We start from the raw sequence: 27,963 nt of genomic DNA, 5'->3' as shown, positions 1-27,963 counted from the left end.
AGGGTCATAAAAATTATTGCTAAAGTAGATATCAGGCAAACAAAAAGGTGCTTTAGAAGTCCAGTTAACTTGGAGTTTATTTAAACTAAGAAAAAATCATAATGTTTTCATGCAGTACATTCTTGGTTCTTTAAATAACAATTGTGACACACAGCAGAAAGAATTGTGGAATGCTGCACTTGTGATCCATACAAAACACCAACATTTTGGATTATACATAATTTAGGGAAATATCTCAAACACATTTGAAATACTGTAGTAGCGAAAGAGGCATGGCTTAGGTGGGCATAGGAATGCAGTTTAGAAAAAAAGTATCACACTGGAACTAATCAATTTCTTCAAAATCACTGAGCAAAAAAAGCAACATTGAACTTCCGTATTGATTTTATACAACCTCTGTATAGTACCCTGACTTAAATCCAAGAGCAAAAGTTAAGACTTTCTTCCTCTATTTTTGGTAAACAACTACATGGTAAACTTAGATGACGTTTCCCTTGGGATTTTACCTGGGAGTGGCCTTTTTAATTTTTTATTTAAAAGAGGGCAGCTTTGGCACTTTTATACTGATGTCACCAATGTTAATATTTCTTGGGATCTCAGCAAGATTCATATTCTTTACAGGTGATAGAGCATGGGCCGGAGCTCCCTCTAAGCCAGCCTAGGATTTCTCCAGTTTATTTTGTGCATCAGTTTGTGTAACAATCGCATCCATGTTGGTCTCCATTACCATTCCCCCATCACCATTTCTGGAAGAGTATTGTGAACCTTGGGGTGCCTGGGATGCTCAGTTGGTTAAGCGTCAGACTCTTGGTTTTAGCTCCATCATGATCTCAGGGTCCTGGAATCGAGCCCCTTGTGGGGCTCTGTACTCAGTGTGGAGTCTGCTTGAGGATTCTCTCTCTCCCTCTGCCCCTCCCCCTGCTCACATTCTCTCTCTCAAATAAATCTTTAAAGAAAAAGAATATAGTGAACCTTGTCTACATGGAAAATTAAGTCCAGTTCAGAGACATATTCAAAACACTGGTCTAATATTTCCACAAATACTTGAACTAGATCCAAAATGCCAAGTTCATTTTCTGAAGAATCCACACACAAGCCAAAATGTTGTATAATGTTTGTAAACCAGTTTGTTGTCAGATTGTCCAATTAGCAATACTCCTTGTAGGAAATTACCAATGTTTTCATCCCTTAGATACCAAATGGAACATCTCCCCGATGTTTTGCTGTTCTATATCTTCACAGTAGGCCTGGTAGAACTTCCAGAGCCACAGCTTTCTTGTGTTTGTTGAAAATGAGTATCGTCTTTATCCCAGATGAGCTGGGCTGACTGGGTGGGGGCCGGTGTGTGAGCCTTCCCTGGGGATCTTGCCAGCGATCCTTCCCCACCTGTAGTGTATTAATTTTGTATCCTACAACTTTACTGACTTCATTTATTAGTCCTAACAGTTTTTTGTTCTTTTTTTTGGTGGAGTGTTTAGGGTTTTCTATGTATTCTGTCCTATCATCTACAAATAGTTGACAGTTTTACTTCTTCCTTTCCAATTTGTGTGCCTTCTATTTCTTGTCTAATTCCTATGGCTAGGATTTCCAATACCCTGTTGAATTAAAAGGGTGAGAATGGGTGTCCTTGTCTTGTTCCTGATCTCAGAGGAAAGGCTTTCAGTTTTTTACCATTGAGGTTGATATTAGCTGTGGGTTTGTCACATATGGCCTTTGTTATGTTGAGGTACGTCTCCTCTAAGAGAGTTTCCATCATAAAAGGATGCTGAATTTTGTCATACTTTTTGTTTTTTTTTGCATCTACTGAAATGGTCATATGATTTTTATCTTTCATTTTGTTACTGTGGTGTATCATGCTGCTTGATATACAGCTCTTGAATCATTCTTGCATCCCTGGAATAAATCCCCTTGATCATGATGTATGATCCTTGTAATATATTGCTGAAATTAGTTTGTTAATATTTTGTTGAGGATTTTTGCATCTGTGTTATTAGATACATCCTTGTCCGGTTTTGGTGTCAGGGTAATGCTTGCCTCATAAAATAAATTTAGAATTATTCCCTACTTTTCAATTTTTTGGAGAAGTTTGAGAAGGATAGGTTTTAAATCCTCTTTGAATGTTTGGTAGAATTCACCAGTGAAGCTGTCTGGTCCTAGACTTCTGTTCGGAGATTGTTGATTACTAATTCAATCTCCTTACTAATTATTGGTTTCTTCAGCTTTTCTATTTCTTTATGATTCAGTCTCAGAAGATTGTAAGTTTCTAGGAATTTATTCATTTCTTCTAAGTTGTCCAACTTGTTGGCATATCATTGTTCATAGTAGTCTCTTATTTTTTGGATTTCTGTCATATCAGTTGTGACTCCTCTTTGATTTTTTCATTTTCTTTTGAGACCTCTTTTCCTTTGGTGAGTCTAGCTAAAGGTTTGACAGTTTTGTTTGTTCATGCAAAGAACCAGCCTCTTCATTGATCTTTTCTATTGTTTTTTCAGTCTCTATTTTCACTCTGATCTTTATTACTCTTTGGGCTGCATTCTTTTTTGTTTGTTTGTTTCTTTAAGGTGTTTCCTTATTGATTTTCTGTCTGGACGATCTATCCATTGATGCAAGTGGGGTGTTAAATTCCCCTGCTATAACTGTATTGCTGTCAATTTCTCTCTTAGGTCTGTTAATATTTGTTTTATACGTTTTGGTGCTCCTATGTGGGAAGAGTGTATGTTTGTAAACATTATAGCTTCTTGCTAGATTGACCCTTTTATCATTATGTAGTGCCCCTCTTTGTCTTTTTTTTTCTGAGTCTTTGTTTTAGAGTCTGTGTTGTCCATTATGTGTATAGCCACACTAGCTTTCTTTTTCCATTTTCAAGGAATATCTTTGTTCCATCCCTTTACTTTTAGTCTGAATATGTCCTTCTATCAAGTCTCTTGTAGGTATTATATATATGTGTCTTTTTATCCATTCAGCCACTTTATTTTGATTGGAGAATTTAATCTATTTACATTTAAAGTAATTATTGACAGATAGGTACTTATTCACATTTTATTAATTGCTTTCTGGCTATTTTTATACCCCCTCTCTGTTCCTTCCTTTTTCTCTCCTCCCTTGTAGTTTGATGACTTTTTTTAGTGTTATGTAACTTGATTCTTTTCTCATTTTCTCTTGTGTATTTAATTTTTTGCTTTGTGGTTACTGTGTGAAGTTCATATATTATCCTATGTATATTATAACCGTGTATTTAGAGTTGATAGCAATTTAAATTTGAACACATTCCAAAACTACACTTTTACTCTTCCCCGATGTTTTATGTTTTCAATGTCACATTTTATATCTTTTCATTTTATGTATCCCTTAACTAATTGTTGTGGTTTTAGTTAATCTTAATAGTAGCTTTATAAATGACTAATCCACTGCCTTTACTATGTTTATCTTTTCCAATGAGATTTTTACTTTTGTATGGTTTCTTGTTATTAATTAGTTCCATTTCTTTTCAGCTTAAAGAAGTCCCATTACATTTGTTGTAATGCCAGTTTAGTAGTGGTAAACTTTAGCTTTTGCTTATCTGGAAAACTCTTTATCTCTCCTTCAATTCTGAATGATAACCTTGCTAGGTAGAGTAATTTTAGTTGCAAGTTTTTTCCTTTCAGCACTTTGAATATGTCCTGCCACTCCATTTCTAGCCTGCAAAGTTTCTGCTGAGTAATCTATTGATAGTCTTATGGGGTTTCCCTTGTATATAATAATTTCTTTTTCTCCTGCTTTTACAATTGTCTCTAACTTTGGACATTTTACTTATAATGAGTGTTGGTGTGGTTCTCTTTGGATTCATCAATTTTGGAACTCTCTGGGATTCCTGAATCTGGATATCTGTTTCCTTCCTAGGTTAGGGAAGTTTTTAGCCATTATTTCCTTAAACAAGTTTTCTGCTCCTTTCTTTTCTCCTTCTGGATTTATAATGCAAATATTCTGTTTGATGTCCCGTGGGTCCCTTAAGTTACCTTCATTCTTAAAAAAATGGTTTTTCCTTTCTGCTCTGTGTGAATTCTCTTGCTTTGTCTTCCAACTCACTGATTTTTCTGCTTCATCCAGTCTTCTTTTGAACCCTTCTAGTGTATTTTCAGTTCAGTTATTCTTCAGTTCTGTGATGTCTCTTTAGTAGTTTCTTGCATTTTCTCTCTTTGTTGAAGTTCTCAATGTGTTTATTGTTCTCCCAAGATCAGTGAGCATCTTTATGACCATTGCTTTGGAATTCTTTATCAGGCAAATTACTAATCTTTGTATCATTAAGGTCTTTCTGAGGTTTTGTTTTGTTCTTTCGTTTGGAATATATTTCTCTCTCCTCATTTTACTTGACTCTCTTTTTGTTTCTGTGTATAAGGTGAGGCAGCTACCCCTGTCTTGAAGGAGTGGCCTCATGTAGATGATGAAGCTTCTCATTTACCCTGCTCTAGCTCTTGGTTGTCTCTCAAAACCTTTGTGATTATCTAAACTTCTTGATTTATTTTTGATATATCTTCATTGTTGAGAGTGTGCTGAGACCTATATGAAGTGATCATTCCAAGGGGAGGAATCTTAGCCCCTAGTTTCAGGCTGATTGGAAGCCAAACTCTCAAGCAGCAGCTTTTAAAGTATGCAAATATTTATACCATCCTATGGGGCCACAGTTGTAAACACTGCTGGCCTCTAGATCAGGATATCTGGAGGTGTATCTGGGCAACAGTTGTAAAAAAAATTTGGGGAAGTGTAGAAATAAGCATAGAAACTCCTTTCTGTGAAGTCTCATCTCTCATCAAATTGTAGCAAGGCCAAAAGGATATGCAAAGATTGTTTCTCCCTGATTATCTTTCCTGGGAGCACTTCCTTAGCTTCTAGATGTGTAGGAAACCTGAAGCCTGTCTCTCAGGCTGAAGTTCCAGGCTAAGTAAATAAGGCCTTTTCATAGGTAGACTGGGGTTGTGTTTCAGTCTGCTGTCTGTGTGGTGCCCTGGGTATGATGGCCTGCCAAGAACAGTCTTTCCCATAGTTACTTTCTGGTGCAGCTCAGGAATGCCCATCCCCTTGGCCACCAGAGCCAGGCAATCAAGAATATCCCCTGTGTGAATTGTGCATGCCTTTTGCAAGGTGGAGGTAGAGGGGCAAGGCTCACTCACTGGCTTCAGAAAGGAAGTGGGAAAATGTCTTGATGGTGTCCTTCTGTGGGCTTCGGGAATGCAGTGAAAGAGTACCTTACCTCTGTGCATGCACCAGCTTTAGGTTGGGGTTAGACAAATGCCATGATTGCTTCCACTTCCCAGCCCTGGCCAGGGAGCAGGGGATGTTACAACTTCCCATGTTTGTTGACTTTAGGGAGCAAGAGAATGCCGTGATGGTTCATACTTGCCTGCCCCAGCCAGGAAGCAGGAGAGTACTGGAACCATACATGTTCTCTGACTTCAGTAAGGCAGCAGGATGGTGGTGTGAATGCCTGCCCTCTCCTGTTTTAACAAGGTGGCAGGAAGTGCCATGTCTAAGCTAGCTTACCTGTGTTAGCAGCAAAATTGGCACCCACCAGTGCTTCCCTCTCTGGGATAATTTCAACCATAACCCATTCTTCCAGTAGGTGTTTCTAGATTAGCAAATGCATTTCTTTTACATGTAGCCTAGGTGCTTTTCAAACTGCTGTTTTCCTCTGGGGTGATACTGTATGCAAGTCCTTCAGAAAGGGAATTTCAGTTTCCTTGAGCACTTTGGGACCTCTGGACATCGGCCCTGTTGGTTTTCTTTCTTTTTTTTTTTTAAGATTTTATTTATTTATTTGAGAGAGAGAGAATGAGAGATAGAGAGCACGAGAGGGAAGAGGGTCAGAGGGAGAAGCAGACTCCCTGCTGAGCAGGGAGCCTGATGTGGGACTCAATCCTGGGACTCCAGGATCATGACCTGAGCCAAAGGCAGTCACTCAACCAGCTGAGCCACCCAGGCGCCCAGCCCTGTTGGTTTTCTGAGCTAGATGTTTTAGGGGCTCATCTTTGTTGTACAGATCCCAGGGCTTGGGGTGCTTGATATGGGTATCAACACCTTGCTGTTCCAGGAGAAATACCAGACTGTTGAGATTCCTCCCTATCCTGTGTTGCCCCACTGGGTTGGGATTTTTGGTGAGACCATCTCTGTCTCTCCTACTTGTCTCAATGTGCTCTTTTTGTTTTTTGTTGTGGAGAAGCAGTTGATGTATTTTCAGATCTTTTTCAAAGGAAAATGATCCATATGTAGCTATAGATTTCATGTGTCTGTGGGAGGAGATAAGTTCAGGATACTCCTACGCTGCCATCTTCTGGATAGTATTTTGGTTATGGGGTGACAGCGGACTGATGTGGATGCTGGCATCAGCTCTCTGGTGGTGAGACAGTTGACCCATCAGGCTGTTGTACAATATTAGGTTATCTTACTGCAGTATTTGTTCACACCTCTGCACAAGTCAGAGTCCTTATATGTTTATAAAACTTCTGGGACCTGAAATATATAAAGGAAAAAGGAAAAAAAATTGTGCAATAGAGGTCAAATAGACATATCAATGCCTCGGGAGAAAATATCTGGAGTCTTAATCCTAATGCTTAGGATTTAAAAGAGTTAACTTGCTGAAAAGTACTCAATAAAGATAATGTCTATGCACATTCGGATTTTTTTTTCTCTTTATGGCATGATACTTTGCCACTCATACTATTTAGTCTCTTTTCAAATGCTAGCCTATCAAGTAGGAGGAAAGTGAACTTCTCAATTGGGCAGTCTCAAAAGTATAATGCCTTTCAAAATTTGCAGAATCTAAATAAGATGGTAGCAGTGAGTTGAGTAAAATACAGGTAATATCGAGGGAAAGATCTCTTTAGAGAAAAATTGACACCTGGCTAAAATGAAAGCTTTGGAGTTTCAGAAGGGGAAAAGAGAGTAGCTACAAAGAAAAAAATGTCAAACATCAGTGTTACTTCTCTTTTTAAATTTGTATACACTTATTTTTAAAACTGATTTTTTTGTTACTGAGTTCTATGAATTTTGATAAATACAAAGGATTGTGTAAATGCCCCCAAATCAAATCCCCCAAAATTATCTCCTTGCTTCCCTTTTGAAGTAGAACATTCCCCACAGTCTGACCCTTGGCACCTGCTGTTCTCTTCTCCACCTTTATGGATTATATGCTAATAGTATCGCCATCCAGAAAACAAACAGCTATTAACAAAATCTTAAAAGAAAATACTTCAAAAATTGAATTTGACTTTAGGTAAATATTTTTGCCTGCTTTAGTTTTGAATGAAGTCATCATGCCTTCTCTGTTCTCTTTCCCCTTCCACTGATGGGATGGAGGGGTCTGCCAGGCCCTGGGGGATGGTATATACATGAAATATAAACATTTGTAGCACTGAGCCTTTGAAAATTGGGGTTTGGTAAGTTGGTTAGAGCTCTAGCCTATGCACAAAAGCCCAGTGTTTTTACTGCCTAAGGGAAGACCAGATCCATGTCTATTTAGAAATAACAGACAACACACCTGCCTCAGCAACAGTAAAGACAATAAAGAAGGATTGGGATAGCCAAACCTCCAGTGAATAAGTGAATAAGATTTAGTGGCTTAGAAACTTAAACATTTCAACTAGGAGCTCTATCAAAAGAGTAGATTGAAATTAACAAAACAAAAAAACATATGCAACAAAACAACTAGCCTAAACAGTAGGAATCCAAACTATGGTGTTCCTGAGGGAAAATAGTCAAAAGAAGAAGAAACATCAAAATAGCCTTTACATTTGTTAAAAAGAAGTAGGCAGTAATTGTCAGTGAGGACTTTGTGCCTCATAAGTAGGGAGCAAGGGACAGACCAGACAGTATTGTTGAAAGTCTGAACATTTCTCCTGTGTTGATTAAATACTGTGAAAATCATATTTCCACTGCTCAACACATGCTTCCAGGCTTTGGGGAGCATGTCTAAATGCAACTTTGAAAGTCCCCTTCCTTCCTTTTCTTCCTTCCTTTATTTAAAGTAGGAATTGAGTAAAGGAAAAAAAAATTGCAATTGGGCATTTAAAAGCTGAGAGCATCTTTCTGGCTCAGATGAATAATGGCCCATTCCATATACTTTGAAAAACTGAGCCAGGGGAATGAAAATGATTTCCACACTCTTCCATATTTCATCCAGTTGGTCAAGAAACAACAATTTACAATGGGCAAAGTGCTGTGGGGAATGACACAGTTTGTCCTTAGTAAGCTCATAATACATATGTGTTGGGCGAAGGATATAGATAGAGGGGAAGACAGGCCTGAGCACACAGAGTTAAGTGATGCAGCCATCTCGGACAGCTCTGTGACTTTATGGAAAAACTCAGTCTCAGGAGGATTGTTTTGTCTGAGAAAGAGGGTCAGGACTAACTGGCTTCAAGGCAACTTACAAATGCCCCTGGGAAGCTGACATCTTAGCCACCTGGGATTACAAAAGGCACTGAAATGGATTTTCCTGCAAAAATATGGCTGATTGTGAGGGTATGAGCAATAGAGTTTCTGCAGGTCTAGGTTTGATAAGTATAGATGAAGCTGACAGCTTCAATTCATGCCCCTAGAAAACTTGAACTGAGGGTACTGAATGTCACTGCTGAGCTCTGGGAGATGGCTTAGCTGGTTTTCATGAACCATGTCCCTGTAAATATGTGAAGCACAACATTGGGTCAGGGTGACATGCGTCATTTGCCAGGTGCGTCTTTGCTCCTTGCTTTCCGATATTTGGAAACATACAACATATTGTGAACATACCCTGTTTCACCAAGAAAAAAAAACACCATTGCATAGCTGGATAAAGGGCACATGTGAGGAAGAGGAATTTTTGACTTCAGCAGAAGGACCTGGTCAGGATAATTGTTGACTATTGTTAGGTTGAGGGGCCACCAAAACCCAGATTTAGTCATCACATCTTCCCAATTTTCTCTATTTCTTTGCTTTTTTAAAAAAGGGTCTGTCTTTTCAATTACCTAACCCATGTCATATGTAATCATCATGCCTGAAATTCAAGGTATGTTAATTAAATGCTTGGAGAGAGAAAAATTAGGTCCATAGGGAACTCAGAGAAAAACTAACTCTGAATGAGAGTGATCAGCTGAGACTTTAAGGAAAAGATAGTAATTGATATTGACTTTGAAAAATAGGAATTGAAAAAAAACCTTCCCTATGTATAACACACATACGGAAACATGCACAAACCTTAAGTGTACAGGGAGATGAGTTATTTTGAAGTAGAAGTAAAACATTTTGAGAACCTTAAAGTCATCATGTGTCCTTCCAGTCACTGTCCCTCCTTCCTCCCTGAGAGTAACCATTATCCTGACATTTAACACCACAGACTAGTTTCATCCATACCTGAACTTTATATAAAAGTATAATTACACAGTATGTATTCTTCCATGTTGGGCTCTTTTGTTCTAACATTTTGTTTCCAAGTATTGTTGCATATTGTAGCTTTTCATTAATTTTCATTGTTCTGTGGTATTCCATTTGATGTATTTACTGCACTTATGTACCTGAATGTTGATGTAAGCTTGTTTCCACTTGCATTTGGTTCTTACAAATAATGGTGCTAAGAATATTTCTTTTACATGCTTTTTGATGTGCAGATATATACATATTTCTTGAGTATGTATCTGAGAATGAAATGATTGGGTCATAGGGTATGCATATGATTAAGTCCACTTGGTATGGTTATTGAATAGATTTAACAGCAAACTGTGGGGAAGAGAATTAGAGACAAAAAATTTCATGGTGAGGAGGCAGAGACATGAAACAGCCTGTCATGCTCTAGGACCAGGAGTGTGTTAGGGTGGCTAGAGTTTTGAGTGTATGAGGGCTACACTAATAAATAAGTCACACATAGGCAGGGAGAAGAATATGGAAAGCTTGAATACCTTTCTTGGAAATTGGAACTTGGTTGTAAGTAATGGGAAGTCCTCAAAGAAGCTGAGGTAGGAGAGTGACAAGATCAATTCTGTGCTTTAGGAGGAGGAGTCAGTATGGACTGGCTCAGGGTAAGGTGGAAGATGAGATTCTGACTTAGGGTATTGAGGATGGAAATCAGGAGCTATCTAGGAGATAGAATAGCTGAAGTTCCTATGAGTAACTGTTATCTCTTTTGCAACTCAGGTCCCTTTTTCTGACCTTTGGAACTGTGAAATTGCTGGGGTTTTTTTTGTTGTTTTGTTTTGTTTTTGTTTTTATATCTTTCCCTTTTTAACAACTATTGCTATGTACTTCTGTTAGCGTTCCTTAATTTATTTACTCTTAGATTTTTATTCTAATAATATGAGCTGCTGTGGTTTTAAGTAGAGATGAGTTGCAAGTAAAAGATAGCTAAGGATGGATAATTGTATATCTGTAAGGAATGTTAGGTATAAGCAAGGGGTAACCCAGGAGCCTTTGAGCTTAAATAGTAGTACTCTGTAAAAAATGCTGTCAAAAAGATGCTGAAAGACTTTATGATTTCTAGTCCACACACCCAAATATTGGGAAAAGCCCGGTCAATATGTGGTATTCTGTTTATAATTTTAATAGGAAAGGCTTCACAGTCTAAGAATAATTTGTATGAAACCATATTAACCATTGATCACCCGAAGACCAATTTAATCTGATTGTTTTATGATGGTATTAGCACGCTGTTAAGGGGACCAGATGGGTCAACAAAGAAGTACATAATTATGTGGAAAAGAATGAATTCTGTCAATCAGTTTTTTCTATCAGCACAACAAAATACATTAACACCACTCCCCCTCCCCCCCATGTCAAAGGCTTGACATTACCCCTGTTTTTCAACACAAATCTGCCATCACTTAATAGCTTTGGGGTTTGGGCTCAATTAGTTTCAATCTTTGTGGTATGAGCCTGAAACCTAGGCAGAGGCAATCACAATAAATATTTGGTAGACTCCAGAAGAATAATTGTATTCCCTAGCTACAAGCAATTAAGCACTAGATGTATTCCTTGTAAACCTTTGCAAATGCAATGAAAAACATGTTTTAAAAGACAAATAATTAAATGGCTTCTTTCCTTTGTTGGCATTTAGGTAAAAGAAAATTAAAGCTTGTTGTTTTACCTAGGAGGAAAAGATATTTTCTGCTGTAAAAATTATGATGGTTTGTATATAACCTGCTGATAATCTTTCAGAAATCAAGAGAATAGGATAGATGCCAGAAAAAAGATGGGCAACGGTCCCAAATTTCAAGAGGATAAAAAGAATGGCTTTCACAAACTGCTGGGGAGAAGCTTAATTTCAGTTCCCTTCTATCTTCTAGAATGCAGTATTAACGTTAGATTTGGAAATACTGTCCGATCCTCTCCCAACACATAACCTGTTCTGCAACATCCAAAAATATACCCATTATTTATATAGAGAGGAAATGACAACAGAATTGAAAGTTGTGTGGTCATTAGGGCCTTGTAAAATGAGAAGGCTTAGACATACAGCTAATGAAAGACATTTTGTCAGACTTCCTTGAATTTTTATATATGGATTTAAAGTAGGAGAGGGAGTGGACATTTGAAGAATCCCTTTAATATTATTTTCATCTTTACAACAGTTCTATGAAATGGATACTTAGAGCATAAAATTAAAAAAAAGAGGCTTCAAGAGATCATTTAATTCCTCCAAGATCATTTAAATAGTAAATGGTGAAAAATAGATCCTTTTTTTTCTCTCTGATGTTTCTGTATTGATATTATTCCCCCTGCACTGTACTCAGCCCTGTGCCTAATGCAACAACTATCTTATAGTTGTTACCCCTGTTTGACATGTCCTATTATGACATGTGTCTTCTGCATGAATAACTCCTGTGATGGGGAGCTCATTACCTATGATTTTATAGCTTTTTCTTTGCATTGGTTTTTCTTTAAATTATCTGATTACTTTTCCTAATCTCCTTTTGGTTGCCCTTTATCTTCAACCTATTTTACAGATGTGTTCCTTCCTTAGTGCACCTTCTTTCAATCAACATACACTCCCTGGAGTATTGTGATACATACATGGCTTCCTCTAACACCTGTATACCAATGATTCCTGCATTTAAACCTGGGGCCTGGATAGCTCTTCTGAGGTTAGTGTATTATGATATAGAATCATGTGGGCATGATATTGGATCCTGAAAGTCAACTTGATCATTTGGCTAACAACCTTCCTACAATTTCCCCAACTCTAAGTCTGTTACACTTTCTGTAATTCCACTCTGATCTCTTTCTACCCATATGCTCAAGTCAGAAACACAGTGGTTATTTGTCACTTCCATCTGCCTTTCCTCCCCACATCTACTTGATCATTAATCCCTGTTTTTTTTTTTTTAAGCTTTTGTCAGCACAAGCAGGGGGGAGCAGCAGGCAGAGGGAGAAGCAGGCTCCCCGCTGAGCAGGGAGCTAGATATGGGACTCAATCCCAGGACCCCAGGATCACGACCTGAGCCAAAGACAGACGTTTAACTACTGAGCCACCCAGGTGTCCCAATTCCTGTTTATTTTTACTGAAATGTTCACATCGCTTCCTTTCTTTCCACTTCAGCTGCCCCCAATTCAAACCGACTCACCGTTTGCCAAAATTACTGCTCAGCTTCAGGAGTTTTCTTTAGTTCTAGAGCAGCACCTTTCTATGGTGGTCAGAATGGTTTGTGTAAAACATGTACTTTACCATGTCCCTTTCCTTTCTAAACATTTTCCACATTTCTGCAGAATAAAATGTCTTAGCATGGGATAAAAGAACATTCTTCTAATTGAGCCACTTCCTTTTCCTATTTTCTTTACTAATCACTGGGCATAGGTATTGAAGATAATGTCCTAGTAGCTGAGTATTGGATGTTCCTCAAAATGAAAGCATATATGAATTCTTTGGAAAACTTAAAAAAAATTAGGCCTCTGGGTCTCATCCTGGACTGACAGAATTAAAACACCTTGTCTTTGAGTCTGTATTTTAACAAGTATCCCAGGTGATTCTGGCACAAGTTTGTACTTGGGAACCACAGTTGCAATAGATAAGAGGGAAATGATCTTTTAATGACCTTACAGTGTGTTAGGGGTGTTAACACGAGCATACTTGTAAAAACTAGGACATAAAATGAGGCAGATATTAAGAGACATGAGAATATAAGGAGTAGATTAGAATTTTGCTTTTGGAAATCAAAGGCGTTTGGAGAGTACTAGAAGCCTTTTTTTTTTTCTTTGTCAAGGAAGACTTTGTGAAAATTAGGTTGTGGTTCAGTTTCTTTGAGCTACATTCTCTGCTCTGACTTGAGTCAGGACAATGTGTATTCCTGAGATTTGTTCTTTTAACATTAGGAATTCTGCAATACAATTGCAGAATTGTATTCAGCTCTTCAAGGGAAAGCATACTCAGGCGTTCAAAAATAATTTCTTAGCAGAGAAGTGAGAGCTGATGGCCATAAGGTCAGCCTACAGGAGGAGATTGGGGTGATAGACATATAGGATGTGTCTCTTTCCTGGGCTGCTGGCTCTCAGAGATGGCATGAGAGTAAGTAAGCCCCCAAATCTATCAATTTTCTTATAGTCATGCACACACTACACTAGGCTGTTCAGAACTCTATGTCCTCAATAAAAAATGCTTGTATTCCCCACGCACCTCCTTGTATCTTGCCTGTCAGTCAAGCTGTATCCTGAAAACCCCAGTCTATTCTAGCTCACACTAATCCTTTTTAGGATCTGAATGAACAACCATTGCCATTCGTAGTCAGCTTCATCATCCCCTTTTCCTCTTAACATTCACGAAGCTCTTAGTTTACAACAAGCGTTGGGTTAAACATTTACATAAAATGTCTAATTGTCATGATAATCCTCTACACTCAGTATTTTTATCTTCATTTTACAATTGAAGGCTCAGAGAAATATTATCAATTGTCCAGTCACAGAGCCAGGAAGTGGCAGAGTAGGGGTTGGAACTCATGTCTCAATGATCGCAAGTCCAGGACAGCTTCTTCATAATCATTTCATGTGTGTTTTGTTCTTCCTCCTCCAGATCATTGTAAACTCCCCAGAGGAGATCCTTGAACAGGAGTCCATGTGATGATGACTGTTCTTTGCAGATTCATTCTCAATATTCCTCTTCTTACCTCTGTGTCCCTGTAGGCTGGTTTCTGTGAACTTGCATCATCCAGAACTCCCTTGACCTCTGCCTTCCTGCTGATTGGGCTTGGTCAATAGGAGTCAGAAGAATGGAGGTAGGAGACTGGGAGGAGAGGTAGACCAGGTTATTTCTTCCATCAAAGGGAAAAAGTTCTGCAAGAGTCTGAGTAGACATATATATATTTTAACCTCTTATTCATTCCAGAGCCAACATCACCACATTCCTTAGTCTACGTCCTTAATATAGTTAAAATCCACCTCCTCCTCTCTCTCATGCTACTGATTCTGTTTAGACTCTCATTGTCTATCATTGGGACAATTAAATTGCAACAGCTTCTTAATTGGTTTCTTCAGTTCTGGTCTTGCACATCAACACTGCTGCCAGATTGAGCTTTCTTTTTAATTTAAAAAGTGAGTAGATGCTTGTTGGGAAAATTCAAATAATATATTTATAAAGTTAAAAGCCCCCTCTCATCACCCCAAAATCGTTCCATGGTGGTAACTACTGAGGCTATTTTGAACATGTTCCCTTTTTCTATGCATATAAACCACATACAAACACCTATAGGTTTGTTTATAACATTGGTATATTGTACATGCAGTTTAGCAATTTAAAATACCATATGCAAGATTTAGCTTTTAAAAACTAAAATCAACAATATTAATTCATCATTTTATCTCCTCTCCCCCTTAAAACTCTTCAATGGGTTCCTTATTTTTAAGATGACGTCTAGTTGCTTTCATATGACAGCTGATGAATCCTTATCAGAGTCTCCACCTTCATCTCTTCCCCTGTACTCCTCTTCACCCTGTGGCCCACCCACGTTGAAGTGCTAACTGCTCCCTAAAATGCCTAAGTGCTTGATGCCCTCATTTCCTTTCTGTGTACTTCTCCATTTACACAAATTTTTGAATGTGTCTTTCCTTGCCTAGTAGATTTTAAGCCCCTCAAGAAAAGAGCATGGAGACCAGTTAACAGTTCCTGGCTTTTGAAACCTCCAGAAAGTATAGAGACTCTGTATAACAGTTTAATTTTTATTGCCATCATCCGTTTCCTTGATTTCTCTATTTTGAGTCATAAACTAGTTAGTGGAAGTAAGGTAAACAAACTGTATTTGGAGAGGTGTGTCTCTGAATGTCATGGCCCACTCCCTAAATGTTTCCACTGCTATAAATTTGTTTAAAAATATCTGATCGCAGAAGTCTTAGTAATTTTCTATAACCTAGATGCCAGAAAATTAAAACTAATTAGAATATCATACATTAATTGCCCCTTAAAATTCTGATATAAATTTTTTATGCTTAGAAATTTTTATGCTTTAGAAATTTTGATCTCTCTTGTGTCTTAAATGTATACAATAGAAAACAATAAGATGAATACAAATTAAAACCATTGGTATTTATACACATCATAAATACTATAAACTCAGGTGGCAAAAAGAGTGGACACACACAGACTCTTCCTCTTAAAATAGTCTTGAGAAATTATACATTTCTGCATTTTAAAAAACATAAAGACATGAACAGATATTTCTCCAAAGAAGACATACAGATGGCTAACAGATACATGAAAAGATGCTCAACATCACTTGTTGTCAGGGAAATACAAAGCCAACCCACAATGAGATACCACTTTATACCAGTTAGAATGGCTAAAATTAACAAGACAGGAAACAAGAGGTGTTGGATAGAATGCGGAGGAAGGGGAACCCTGCTACACTGTTGGTGGGAATGCAAACTGGTGCAGCCACTCTGGAAAACAGTATGGAGGTTCCTCAGAAAGTTAAAAATAGAGTTACCCTACAACCCAGCAATCGCACTACTGGGTATTTACCCCAAAGATACAAATGTAGTGATCCGAAGGGGCAGTACACCCCAGGGTTTATAGCAGCAATGTCCACAATAGCCAAACTATGGAAAGAGCCCAGATGTCCATCGACAGATGAATGGATAAAGAAGATGTGGTATATGTGTGTGTGTATACACACACACAATAGAATATTACTCAGCTATCAAAAAGAATAAAATCTTGCCATTTGTAATGATGTGAAGGGAACTGGAAGGTATTCTAAGTGAAATAAGTCAGAGAAAGACAAATACCATATGATTTCACTCCTATGTGGAATTTAAGAAACAAAAGAGATGAATATACAGGAAGAGAAGGAAAAATAAAAACAGAGGAGGCAAACCAAAAGAGACTCTTAACTATAGGAAACAATCTGAGGGTTGCTGGAGGGGAGGTGGGCGGTGGATGGGTATAATTGGGTGATGGGCATTAAGGAGGGTGCCTGATGTAATGAGCACTGGGTATAATATAAGACTGATCAATCACTAACTTCTATCCCTGAAACTGATAATACACTGTATGTTAACTAAATTGAATTTATTCATTTTAAAGAGATACTTATCTATTTGAGAGAGCGAGAACACATGAGCAGGGATAGGGGCAGAGGGAGAGAGGAAAGGAGTGAGCGAAGCAGGCTCCGGCTGAGCACGGAGCCTGATGTGGGGCTTGATCCCAGGACCCTGAGATCAAAATCGAGAGTTGGACGCTTAACTGACTAAGCCGCCCAGGTACCCCCTGTATTGAATTTAAATAAAAAAGTAAAACAAAAACAATAAAAAGCATAGGGATACCTGGGTAGCTGATCTAGTAAGTCTAAATCTCCTTATTTTGGAAGTGATAAGACGGTTGGAAGACCAGTTTGGTGAAACTATCACTCATACCTTACTAATTGTGGGAGTACCAGGGGGTGCTATGAAGAGGGATTAAATTTTTTTTATAAATGTTACCTTATAAGGGAATATGTCTGATTTGGTTCAGAGAGTACATAATATGAACATGATTAATAGTTGAACACAGTCTAGTAGTAGTTCTTATTGATACTTACAGTTGAGTTCTTTAAATGAAAACTGACCAAAGGATATTTGTAGAAAAACTCACTTTCTAGGAATTTCTGGTTGAAAATAGGGGCAGTATAAATGTAACCTCCAAATACTTAACATTAGAAAGAATTTAGAGTGTTTACAGTCCACTTTCTAGAATGTTTTATAGTAAAACACTTCCAAAGCCATTGTAATCAGTGAAATTTCCTTAGTGAGATGCACTTATTAGATCTTGGGTATACTCAGGATGTGTTTCTCCTTGTTGGCAGAAGGGGAATTGATGAGACCACTGCTGTTGCACTGTCCAGTCTTGAGAGTATTGGAGACATTCTCTATGGTTCACAATGCTGATCAAATTGGCAGTGAAAATAGCCCTGAAGAATTAGCTTGTGAGTTGTGGTCGAAAACTAATAGATCTGTCTACTCAGACTCTTGCAGAACTTTTTCTCTTTTATTTCTTACAGAATTGCTTTGGCTATTCAGGATCTTTTGTGGTTCCATACAAATTTTAGGATTGTTCTAGCTCTGTGAAAAATGCTGGTGGTATTTTGATGGGGATTGCATTAAATGTGTAGATTGCTTTGGGTAGTATAGACATTTTAATGATGCTTGTTCTTCCAATCCATGAGCATGGAATGCTTTTCCATTTTTTTGTGTACTCAACTTCTTTAGCAAGTGTTCTGTAGTTTTCAGAGTACAGATCTTTTACCTCTTTAGTTAGATTTATTCCTAGGTATTTTATTGTTTTTGGTGCAATTGCAAATGGGATCGATTCCTTGATTTCTTTTTCTCCTCCTTCATTGTTGGTATATAGAAATGCAAAAGATTCCTGCACATTAATTTTATAACCTACAACTTTGCTGAGTTCATGTATTCTAGCAATTTTTTGGTGGAGTCCTTCGGGTTTTCTACATAGAGTATCAAGTCTTCTGCAAATAGTGAAACTTTGACTTCTTCCTTGCCAGTTTGGATGCTTTTATTTCTTTTTGTTGTCTGATTGCTGAGGCCAAGACTTCCAGTACTATGCGAAGAAAGGGGAACCCTCTTACACTCTTGGTGGGAATGCCAACTGGTGCAGCCACTCTGGAGAACAGTTTGTGGAGGTTCCTCAAAAATTTAAAAATAGAACTACTCTATGATTGCACTACTAGGTATTTACTCAAAGGATACAGAAATACAGATTTGAAGGGGTACATGCCCCCTGATGTTTATAGCAGCATTATCAACAATAGCAAACTATGGAGAGAGCCCAAATGTCCATCAACTGATGAAGGGATAAAGAAGATGTGAGATACACACACACACACACACACAATGGAATATTAATCATCAAAAAGAATGAAATCTTGCCATTTGCAATGATGTGGATGGAGCTAGAATGTATTATGCTAAGTGAAATAAGTCAGTCAGAGAAAGACAAATACTATATATCATTCATCATGTGGAATTTAAGAAAACATGAATATATGGGAAGGGGGAAAAGAAAAAAAGGAGAGCGGGGAAACAAGCCATACGTGATTCCTAATGATAGAGAACAAACAGGGTTGATAGAGGGAGGTAGATGGGGGATGGGCTAGCTGGGTGATCGGTATTAAAGAGGGCACTTTTCGTGATGAGCTCTGGGTGTTGTGTGTAAGTGATAGATCACCGAATTCTACTTCAGAAACCAATATTACACTGTATATTAACTAACAAAATTTAAACAAAAACAAAAAATAACTTCTATATTCAGATAAATGAAGTATTACTATAATAAGTAACATCTCTTCCCAGTTACAGTGCATGCCATATGTTGAGGGTGGATACATAGAAAGTAAATTTAAGGTCTTGACTTTTGAGGAGATTGTAAAATATAGTAAAGCCTTGATTAACCATACTCCAGCTTCTAAAAATTGTAATTAATTATTTTTTCTTTTATTGCCTTTCACGGGAAGGAGACATGTCCCGTGGAAACAAATTGGTATCATAAATTTATTTTTTTAAAAGGAAAGAGGAAAAGCAATAGTACCTCTTGATTTCTTGAGATTTGTCATGGACCCACCTTTCAGTCTGTCCAGTGTGAGGCAACGATACTTGATACTCAAATGATTAATTTAAGGATCTCTGGCTTCCCAGATGACCAAGAAAGGGTTCCATTTCCTTCACTAACCTGTCCGGTAGTGAAGGAAATGTGAAGGAAATTAAGTCCGAAGGACTTAATCATTACCTGAAAGATTTTCAGTGTCAAGTGTTCAACTTGTTAACTCTGTTTATCAGAAGCTCTCCTTCCTAAAAACCAACATAGGCCCCCAATTTATCAGAAGCTCTCCTTCCTAAAAACCAACATAGGCCCCCAATTCTCTAAGTGTTTTGGCCCAGTGCGATTTGCTGCCATTAAGGATGTAAGATGCATGGATAATAGATAGCTATATGCTGGCAGTGCCCCAGCTTTTCCGGAGCCAGGGAGGTTATAGAGGGGAATTATGCAGTGTGCAGGTTAGGGCATGGTAAAGCTTTGAATGGAGGGAAGACAAAGGACTTCCTTGGATAATATAAGTTTTCACCTCTGCAAATGGGAAAAATCCTATTTCAGCGTTTATCTTCTGTACCAAAAGAAATATTTTAACCTGAGGAAAGGAAACTGAAGTAGTAACTTGTGTAGTCCGTTTGTGCCCTGAGCAAGATGGACATTTTCCTCACTCTGGACCAGTGTCAAATACATCCAAAACTCCTCTCAGCTTCCGCAAATCTTATTCTTCCTTCAGGGTCAAGCTGAAGTTCTGAGTTCCACCTGTCCTCAGCCTTCCTAGCCTATGCGCAAAGCAATATTACCACTGTCATCATCATCTTTTATTCACTATTGGAGCATTGGCTGTGGCTTTTCTTTCTCATGACAGCTTTAAAAATGGCATAGAGCCTCCTCTCTCTAAGAAGGTTTAAATGGGACTCTACCCAGAAGCAGCTGACACTGAACACTTCCTCGAGCCTCCTCTGGCCTAATGAGCCCTCGATTATTGTTTGGCATTATTAAATGTCAACAATAGGATGGTTCCCCTCTGGGAACTCAATGAGAATGGCAAGAAATATAAGTTTAGAATTGAGGAACCACATAAAACAGCTTTTATTTATTGGCAAAGGGGAGAAAAAGCTACTAAGCATCATCTCTATGTTCCTCTTTATCATCTGTTGTTGACCTCTCCTTTTTCCGCCTTGAGGGCAGCAGTTCTGTCTTTGTACAATGGAACACATTAATGCAACACATTTTATTTCAATAACGATATTAATAGTGGAGTTAGAAAACATTTATTTGCCAATCGTTTAAAAGGAAATTAAGCTGCATGGTTTCTTGCCCATGCTCCTCTGTAACAACTTTCTCTGACTCTGAGGCTGGAGCTGGTGAATCTACCCCTCTGGAGATTCATCAGAGGGAGGTGGCTTGCATTTGTGGAGTCCTTCCTGTGGGCCAGGCCTAGAGGTGAGGGCTGACATTTCTCATCTCACTTGGTTCTCACAATCACCAGTGAAGTATTACCACATTTCATAGATGAGAGGATGGACTGACAGGGGACAAAGTAACTTACCCAAGGTCATAGGGCTAATAGCAAGGGGGGTGGAGCTGGAATTCAAGCCCAGGGCAAGCTGGGCTTCAGAGCCTCCTGTTTTGCACAGACAGTGGAATGTGATGGAGGAGAGGGCAATAAAGCCAAAGGGTAGGGAGGGCAGGGATGGCTCTCTGTGTCTTTGCACTGTTTTGGGATTCCTCTGCTGCCAGAGGACTGAGGGGCACTGGATATTTTCGTAAGGGTTCAGAGACCATCCAGGTTAATGGCTCTTTTGTCTATATGGAAATCTGAGATTTGAGAGAAGGATCAGTACTGCCTCAGATGTCCAGAGACCTGACCTGCCCCACTCAAGTTATTTCCAACCTGAGCTTTATAGTATTCAGATATCCCCTGTGTATGGAACCTGCTCCTGCAAGGTCATTCCTTTGATGTTCCCTTCAGACATGGTCTCTCTAGGAGATGCTTCAGTTTTTATCCCCTTTATTATCTTGTAAAAGAAGCACAAGACTTTGGGATTCATACAGAGCTGTATTCACATAGCCACTTACTACCTGTAGTCTTGGAAGTTATTTACTCTTTGGGGTTCTTCATAGCAAAATAGGGTAATAATTCAGTAATACCTTTCATACTGGCTGGTTGGGAGGACTGTGTACCTAAAAATCCCACCCAACTAACAATAGGAAGTGCTCATTCTCTTCCCCATTCTGTAGGATAGTGGTCTCCAGTCATCCAAAGAACACGGCAAGGCGACATTAGAGCTTCTTTCAATCTTTATTCTTAAATAATTTATATTTTGTGTATGTTTATAAGGTACAAAATATGGAGTTTTAATGCATATAACTTATATATCTATACTTACTGGGATGTGAGAAAAAATTACTGAGGAACTACATAATCAAAAAAATTTGACCTATCTTCAGTGAGATTTGTTCTTAAGTATGATTGATATATTCATATTAAGGTATTAATTAACAATAACTTACTATAAATCACCAATCTATGTTTGCATTTTTTAATTTAATTTTTAAGATTTTTTTAAGTTTTTTATTTCAATTCTAGGATAGTTATTAACATAGTGTTATATTAGTTTCAGGTGTACAATATAGTGATTCAACAATTCTATACATTACTTAGTGCTCATCATGACAGGTGTATGCTTTAATCCCTGTCACCCATCCCCCATGCCCCCATCCACCTTCCCTCTGGTAACCATCTGTTTGTTCTCTATAGTCAAGAGTCTGATTCTTGGTTTGTCCCTTTTTTTCTTTTTCTCCTCTGTTTTGTTTCTTAAATTCCACATGTGAGTGAAATCATAGATTTGTCTTTTTCTGACTGACTTATTTCACCTAGCATTATACTCTCCAACTCCGTCCATGTTGATGCAGATGACAAAATTTCATTCTTTTTCTATGGCTGAGTACTATTCCATTGTGTGTGTGTGTATGTGTGTGTATATATACCACATCCTCTTTATTCATCTGTTGATGGACACTTGGGCTGCTTCCTTAATTTGGCTATAGTAAATAATGCTACAATAAACACAGGGGTGCATGTATCCTTTTGAATTAGTGTTTTGTATTTTTTTGGTAGATACCCAGTAGTGTGATTACTGGATCGTAGGGTAGTTCTATTTTTAACTTTTTGAAAGTTAAAATAGTTGCTGCACCAGTTTGCATCCCCACCAACAGTACACGAGAGTACCTTTCTCTCCACATCCTTGCCAACACTTGTTTCTTGTGTTCTTGATTTTATATGTTTGCATTTTAAATGAAATAATTAAACTATTTCAATGTCTCATAATAAAAAAATGAATCTCTAAGCATTGAAGAAAAATTAACATTCTTGACTGCTTAGGTGTAGGATATGCTTTCACTTCCTTTATTTCAGTTGTCAGCTGACTATGGCCCACAAAGCCTAAAATATATACTGTCTAGCCCTTTATAGACAAAGCTCGCTGTTCTTTGCCTTATCATTAACTCATAAGTACTCCATGTTATTTAGAGAAGCTGAGGGGTTTCTCATATATATATATATATGTACACAAACACACAAATATATATACACACACACACACACCCCCCTAAAGATGAATTGAATCCTACATCTAGTAATTTTAAAGTCTGTGTTCATTCTGCTAAACTGCACAGCAATTTTCTGTAGTATTTACAGTGGCATGTTATAAATAGAGCAAGTACAAACATTAGGATTAGGAGGATGATCCCTAATGGTTTGATGGAGTCAGCATTCTGAAAGAGAGACAGTATTTTACTACTGGTATGTATACTATTAAACCATGGCAGATACTGCTAACTGGTTAAAGTACTACTTTTTGCTGAACCAGAATGCAGCCACAGGATCCTTTTGAGCAGAACTTTCCAGGCATAATATGTGAAACATAATTGGCACTTCTGACAAAGATGAGTAGAGGGAGGTACAAGTATCTGAGTCCAGTAGAAGACTTTGAGGTAGAGATGTAGGGAATTATAAGAACATGAGAGAAAATGTGAATTTTGGTTTATTTATTTACTTTTTTTAGCAAGAATCTCATTCAAGAGGAACATATTTGAGAGATCCTCCTTGGCCAGCATATAGCTAGCAGCTTTAGGGGATCTAGGAGAGCAGAAAACAGCCTAGTAGAGTAGTTAGGACCATGGGCTCCAGAGTTAGAAGGTCTAGGTCCAGATTCCAGCTCTGCTCCTTCGTTGTGTGTGATCTTGGGCAAGTTTTATGTCTTGCTTCTTGGTTTGGTAGTCTAGTAAAATGGGAAAATAAAGGAAGCTACTATATGAGGCAACCATGAAAATCAACTGACTTGATTTACATAAAGCATGTAGGGCACTGCCCAATGTAGTGTAAAGGTTATAATACCAATGGCATGGCCCTTAATGTGCTTGACATATAGTTGTGAACTCAAGACAAACAGAGAAATAAAAAAAAAATGAAGATTGTATGGTGTAAACCATGTTCCAGGGTCTTACTTTTTGGTGTCATGTGCTTCTCAGCATTGTTTCATACATCTCTAAAAGTCAAAGATAAATGAAAACACTCACCATTTTCTGCATTTATGTATGATGGTGTTCCATCCTGGTGGATTTTATCCATCACCTTGTGAATTTGTCAGTAGCTCAAGACAATGCAATCCTATGGTAGATCTTGGTGTGACCTATCATTTGTTCTGTTTTGTTCTGTTTTTTTTTTTTTGTTTTTTTTTTTGTCCTTTGCAGACAAATAGACATTCTTGCCATTGTGGCAATTTGGAAAATGATTCATGTCACTCTAGTATTTTTCAGTAATGTTGATTTACCAGTACATTTAATCAGGTAGAGTTAAGTTCTCATTATGCTATAAAGCATCCGTAGTAAGGAGTTGCCTTTAAATATTGGAAATAATTCATTCCAAGTTGTGGGAAGCATTTGTGTTCTAATACTCAAGTACAGTGCCCCAGGGATATCTGGGCAGTTACGAATGAGCCAAACTACCTTTATAGCATTTCTCTAGAGAAATGAACTTCCATGAGGGGTGCCTGTGGGGCCTAGTCGTTAAGCGTCTGTCTTTGGCTCGGGTCATGATCCCAGGATCCTGGGATAGAGCCCAGCATCGGGCTCCCTGCTCAGCGGGGAGCCTGCTTCTCTCTCTCCTGCTCCCCCTGCTTGTGTTCCCTCTCTCGCTCTCTGTCAAATAAATAAATAAAATCTTAAAAAAAAAATGAACTTCTATGAGCCTGCCACACACACTGCCACACACACACACACTGCCACACACACGCACGCACTCACTCACACACACGGCAGGCCCTGCCCTACGTGCGCGCCTTTTTCTACTTCTGCTACCCGCCCAGAGCCAGGCTCCCAGCCTGAGACGCAAGGGCAGAGTGCAAGGAGAGCAGTCAGGAAATCAGAGAAAAGCCTGTGCATTCCTGCTTCCTTCTCAGCAAGTTTCCCAAGCAATGGGGCGACTCAGGCTGCTGGTGGCTGGGAAATCAGGACACAAACATCTCTGCTGCAAGGGTTCCCTGAGAGCTGCCTTTTAAGGAAAAAGCCCCCCAAGCTTCTTGAAAGCCCTTCACCATCCCAGCAGGGTTTACCCTCTGCAGAGCATATTCTTCCCCCTGGGACCTGTTCTGTCCAGGTACGGGAATAAGATAAGAGTTTCCCCAGAACAGGCGAGAAGGACACGAGCCCCCGTCATCTTCCAGAAGAGCCATGGACACATCGCCTCCTGGAAGCCAGCAGCACACCTGCCCCTCCCCTGTCCCACAGCCCTTTGAGATCGGCTACCTCTGTCCAGCAAGGAACCCTGACGCTCAGCTGTTTCACTACCCGGGTTTGGGGGCAGATGGAGGTGACCCGCTGGGCATGGGAAGGGCACCTTCCCCTGAATGAGAACTGAGGCATCAGGGACTGAACAGAGAACAGGAAGGACCAGACCCGGATCGGTGCAGGCCCTGGACAGGTCCCCCGGGACAGAAGGCCTGTGGAGTGCGCTCAGTGGGCGGCGAAGGAGAGAAATGGTTCGCCTGTCCCAGCGGTAGCAAACTGTTGCGAGGGAAGTGTGAGTGACAGCTGGGAAGGCTGCAGAGGCGCAGGAGGTGGAGGGCAGGGAAGGCCAGGCAGATAAGGCTCTGGGTTCTCTCCCCTTTGGAGCCGCAGCCAGAGAAACAGCACCACCAGTTGCATAATCCTTCTATTTGCCCAGAGCCACATTTTGTCCCGAAGCTTGCTGCCCTGGGAGGGGACTGAAGAAGACAACTAGCAAAGACTGGGCAGGGAAGGGAGTCAGCGGAGAACAAGAGGTGTGCGGGGTCCGGGGTCCCCTGGCCTTCGGCGGCCACACAGGAAGATGGAGGCCCACAATGTGACTGCCCCACTCAACTTCACCCTCCCACCCAACTTTGGCAAGCGCCCCACCGACAAGGCACTGAGCGTCACCCTGGTGTTCTTGCTGCTCATTATCATGCTCTCGCTGGGCTGCACCATGGAATTTGGCAAGATCAAGGCTCACTTCTGGAAGCCCAAGGGGCTGGCCATCGCCCTGATCGCGCAGTACGGCATCATGCCCCTCACTGCCTTCATTCTGGGCAAGGTCTTCCAGCTAAACAACATTGAGGCACTGGCCATCCTCGTCTGTGGCTGCTCCCCGGGCGGTACCCTGTCCAACATCTTCAGTCTGGCCGTGAAGGGGGACATAAACCTCAGCATCGTGATGACCACCTGCTCCACCTTCTTTGCCCTGGGCTTGATGCCCTTCCTCCTGTATGTCTACTCCAGGGGAATCTATGATGGGGATCTGAAGAGCAAGATACCCTATGGAAGCATTGTGATATCACTAATGCTGATTCTCATTCCCTGCACCATTGGGATCTTCCTCAGTGCCAAACGGCCACAATATGTACGCTATGTCAACAAGGGGGGGACGATCATCATGCTTTTGTTAAGCGTGGCCGTCATAGCACTCTCTGTCATCAATGTGGGCAACAGTATCACGTTTGTCCTGACACCACACTTGCTGGCCACCTCCTCCCTGATGCCTTTCGTCGGCTTCCTGCTGGGCTACATCCTCTCTATGCTTTTCCGACTCAATGCACAGTGCAGCCGCACTGTCAGCATGGAAACCGGATGCCAAAACATTCAGCTTTGTTCCACCATTCTCAATGTGACATTCCCCCCTGAAGACATTGGACCGCTCTTTTTCTTCCCTCTCCTCTACATGATTTTCCAGCTTGGAGAAGGGGTTCTTCTCATCTTCATTTTTCGGTGCTATGAGAAAATCAAGCCTTCCAAGGATAAAACAAAAATGACCTACACAGCTGCTGCAACTGAAGAAACCATTCCAGGAACTCTAGGAAATGGCACCCACAAAGGGGAGGAGTACTCCCCTTGCACAGCCTAGCCTTCCCCCAGTGGCCTGGATTCTGGTCAGAGGGCAATTCAGTGCGACCAACTAGAGAGCAAAAGATGAAAGAACCAGAGCCGTGAGTCGAGTTTCTCGAGCATTGCCAGCAGGAACTATCAGAACTGACAAACCTTGCCTGAAGGGAGGACAGTCAGTCTACCTGAAGAGCCTCACCTATCCCCAGCTCAGGAGTTGATACTTGTTTAAAAAATAAAAGACTTGTTCAAGGACAGCCCTATGAAAACAGAAACCAAAACTGCCTTTTGTCCCTGAATTTCCAGAACAGTGTTCCATAGGCACATTAAGAGGCACTCAGCTTCTGAACTAGCCAATAAATAGGGGCTTTTACCTTAAAATCAACTATCCAAATCCTATTCCAACCTTTGTGACAGAGAAGGGGAAATAAATGCTCAGAGAGCTGCCAGATTTTAAACTTCCAGAGTCCTTTACTAACCTTAAAATTCCCTTGACATTTCTATACACACACACACACACACACACACACACACACACACACACACACTGGAATATTATGCAGCCATCAAAAGGAATAAGATCTTGCCATTTGCAACAACATGGATGAAACTGGAGGGTGTTACGCTGAGTGAAGTAAGTCAATCAGAGAAAGACATGTATCATATGACCTGATACGAGGAATTCTTAATCTCAGGAAACAAACTGAGGGTTGCTGGAGTGGTGGGGGGGTGGGAGGTATGGGGTGGCTGGGTGTTAAGACATTGGGGAGGGTATGTGCTATGGTGAGTGCTGTGAACTGTGCAAGACTGTTGAATCCCAGATCTGTACCTCTGAAACAAATAATGCGATGTATGTTAAGAAAAAAAAGATAGCAGGAGGGGAAGAATGAAGGGGAGTAAACCGGGAGGAGGAGACGAACCATGAGACAATGGACTCTGAAAAACAAACTGAGGGTTCTAGAGGGGAGGGGGGTGGGGGGATGGGTTAGCCTGGTGATGGGTATTAAAGAGGGCACGTTCTGCGTGGAGCACTGGGTGTTATGCACAAACAATGAATCATGGAATGCTACATCAAAAACTAATGATGTAATGTATGGTGATTAACATGATAAAAAATTTAAAGAAAAAATAAAAAGTATTACAAGCTACTGCAAAAAAAAAAATGAACTTCTATGATCTATGACTGAATATTCCTTACATATGCCCTTATAATCTAGAGTTTAAATAATGTAGAAATGTTTTCTAAAGTAAGGTCACAGGGAAAAAAATACCAAATAGGCTGTCATCAGACCACACAGGAGGGTATCATTCCTCAGATACCTCCTAACCAAAATTCTACAAGCATTGGAATATATACCTTTTGAAAAGAGAGGCTCCTGGGTGGCTCAGTCATTAAGTGTCTGCCTTCGGCTTGGGTCATGATCCCTGGGTCCTGGGATCGAGCCCCACATCAGGCTCCCTGCTTGTCGGGAGGCCTGCTTCTCCCTCTCCCACTCGCCCTGCTTGTGTTCCTGGCTCCCTGCTATCTCTCTGTCAAATAAAAAAAAAATCTTAAAAAAAAA

General features: G+C 39.8%; 2 pseudogenes; one reads left to right on the top strand and one right to left on the bottom strand.

The window, feature by feature from the left end:
- Positions 1–529: 529 nt before the first annotated feature.
- LOC114204976 (AP-3 complex subunit sigma-1-like) lies at positions 530–24,738 on the bottom strand (annotated as a pseudogene).
- A 635-nt stretch (positions 24,739–25,373) lies between these two features.
- LOC114205101 (hepatic sodium/bile acid cotransporter pseudogene) lies at positions 25,374–26,423 on the top strand (annotated as a pseudogene).
- Positions 26,424–27,963: the final 1,540 nt, after the last annotated feature.

This window comes from Eumetopias jubatus, unplaced genomic scaffold, assembly GCF_037043125.1.
Source record: "Eumetopias jubatus isolate StellerSeaLion01/CBP00866 unplaced genomic scaffold, mEumJub1_p1.0 scaffold_16, whole genome shotgun sequence".
In the NCBI taxonomy this organism is placed as follows: domain Eukaryota; kingdom Metazoa; phylum Chordata; class Mammalia; order Carnivora; family Otariidae; genus Eumetopias; species Eumetopias jubatus.
Note: the sequence above shows the minus strand (reverse complement) of the source record. Positions and strands in the feature narration are given on the sequence as shown.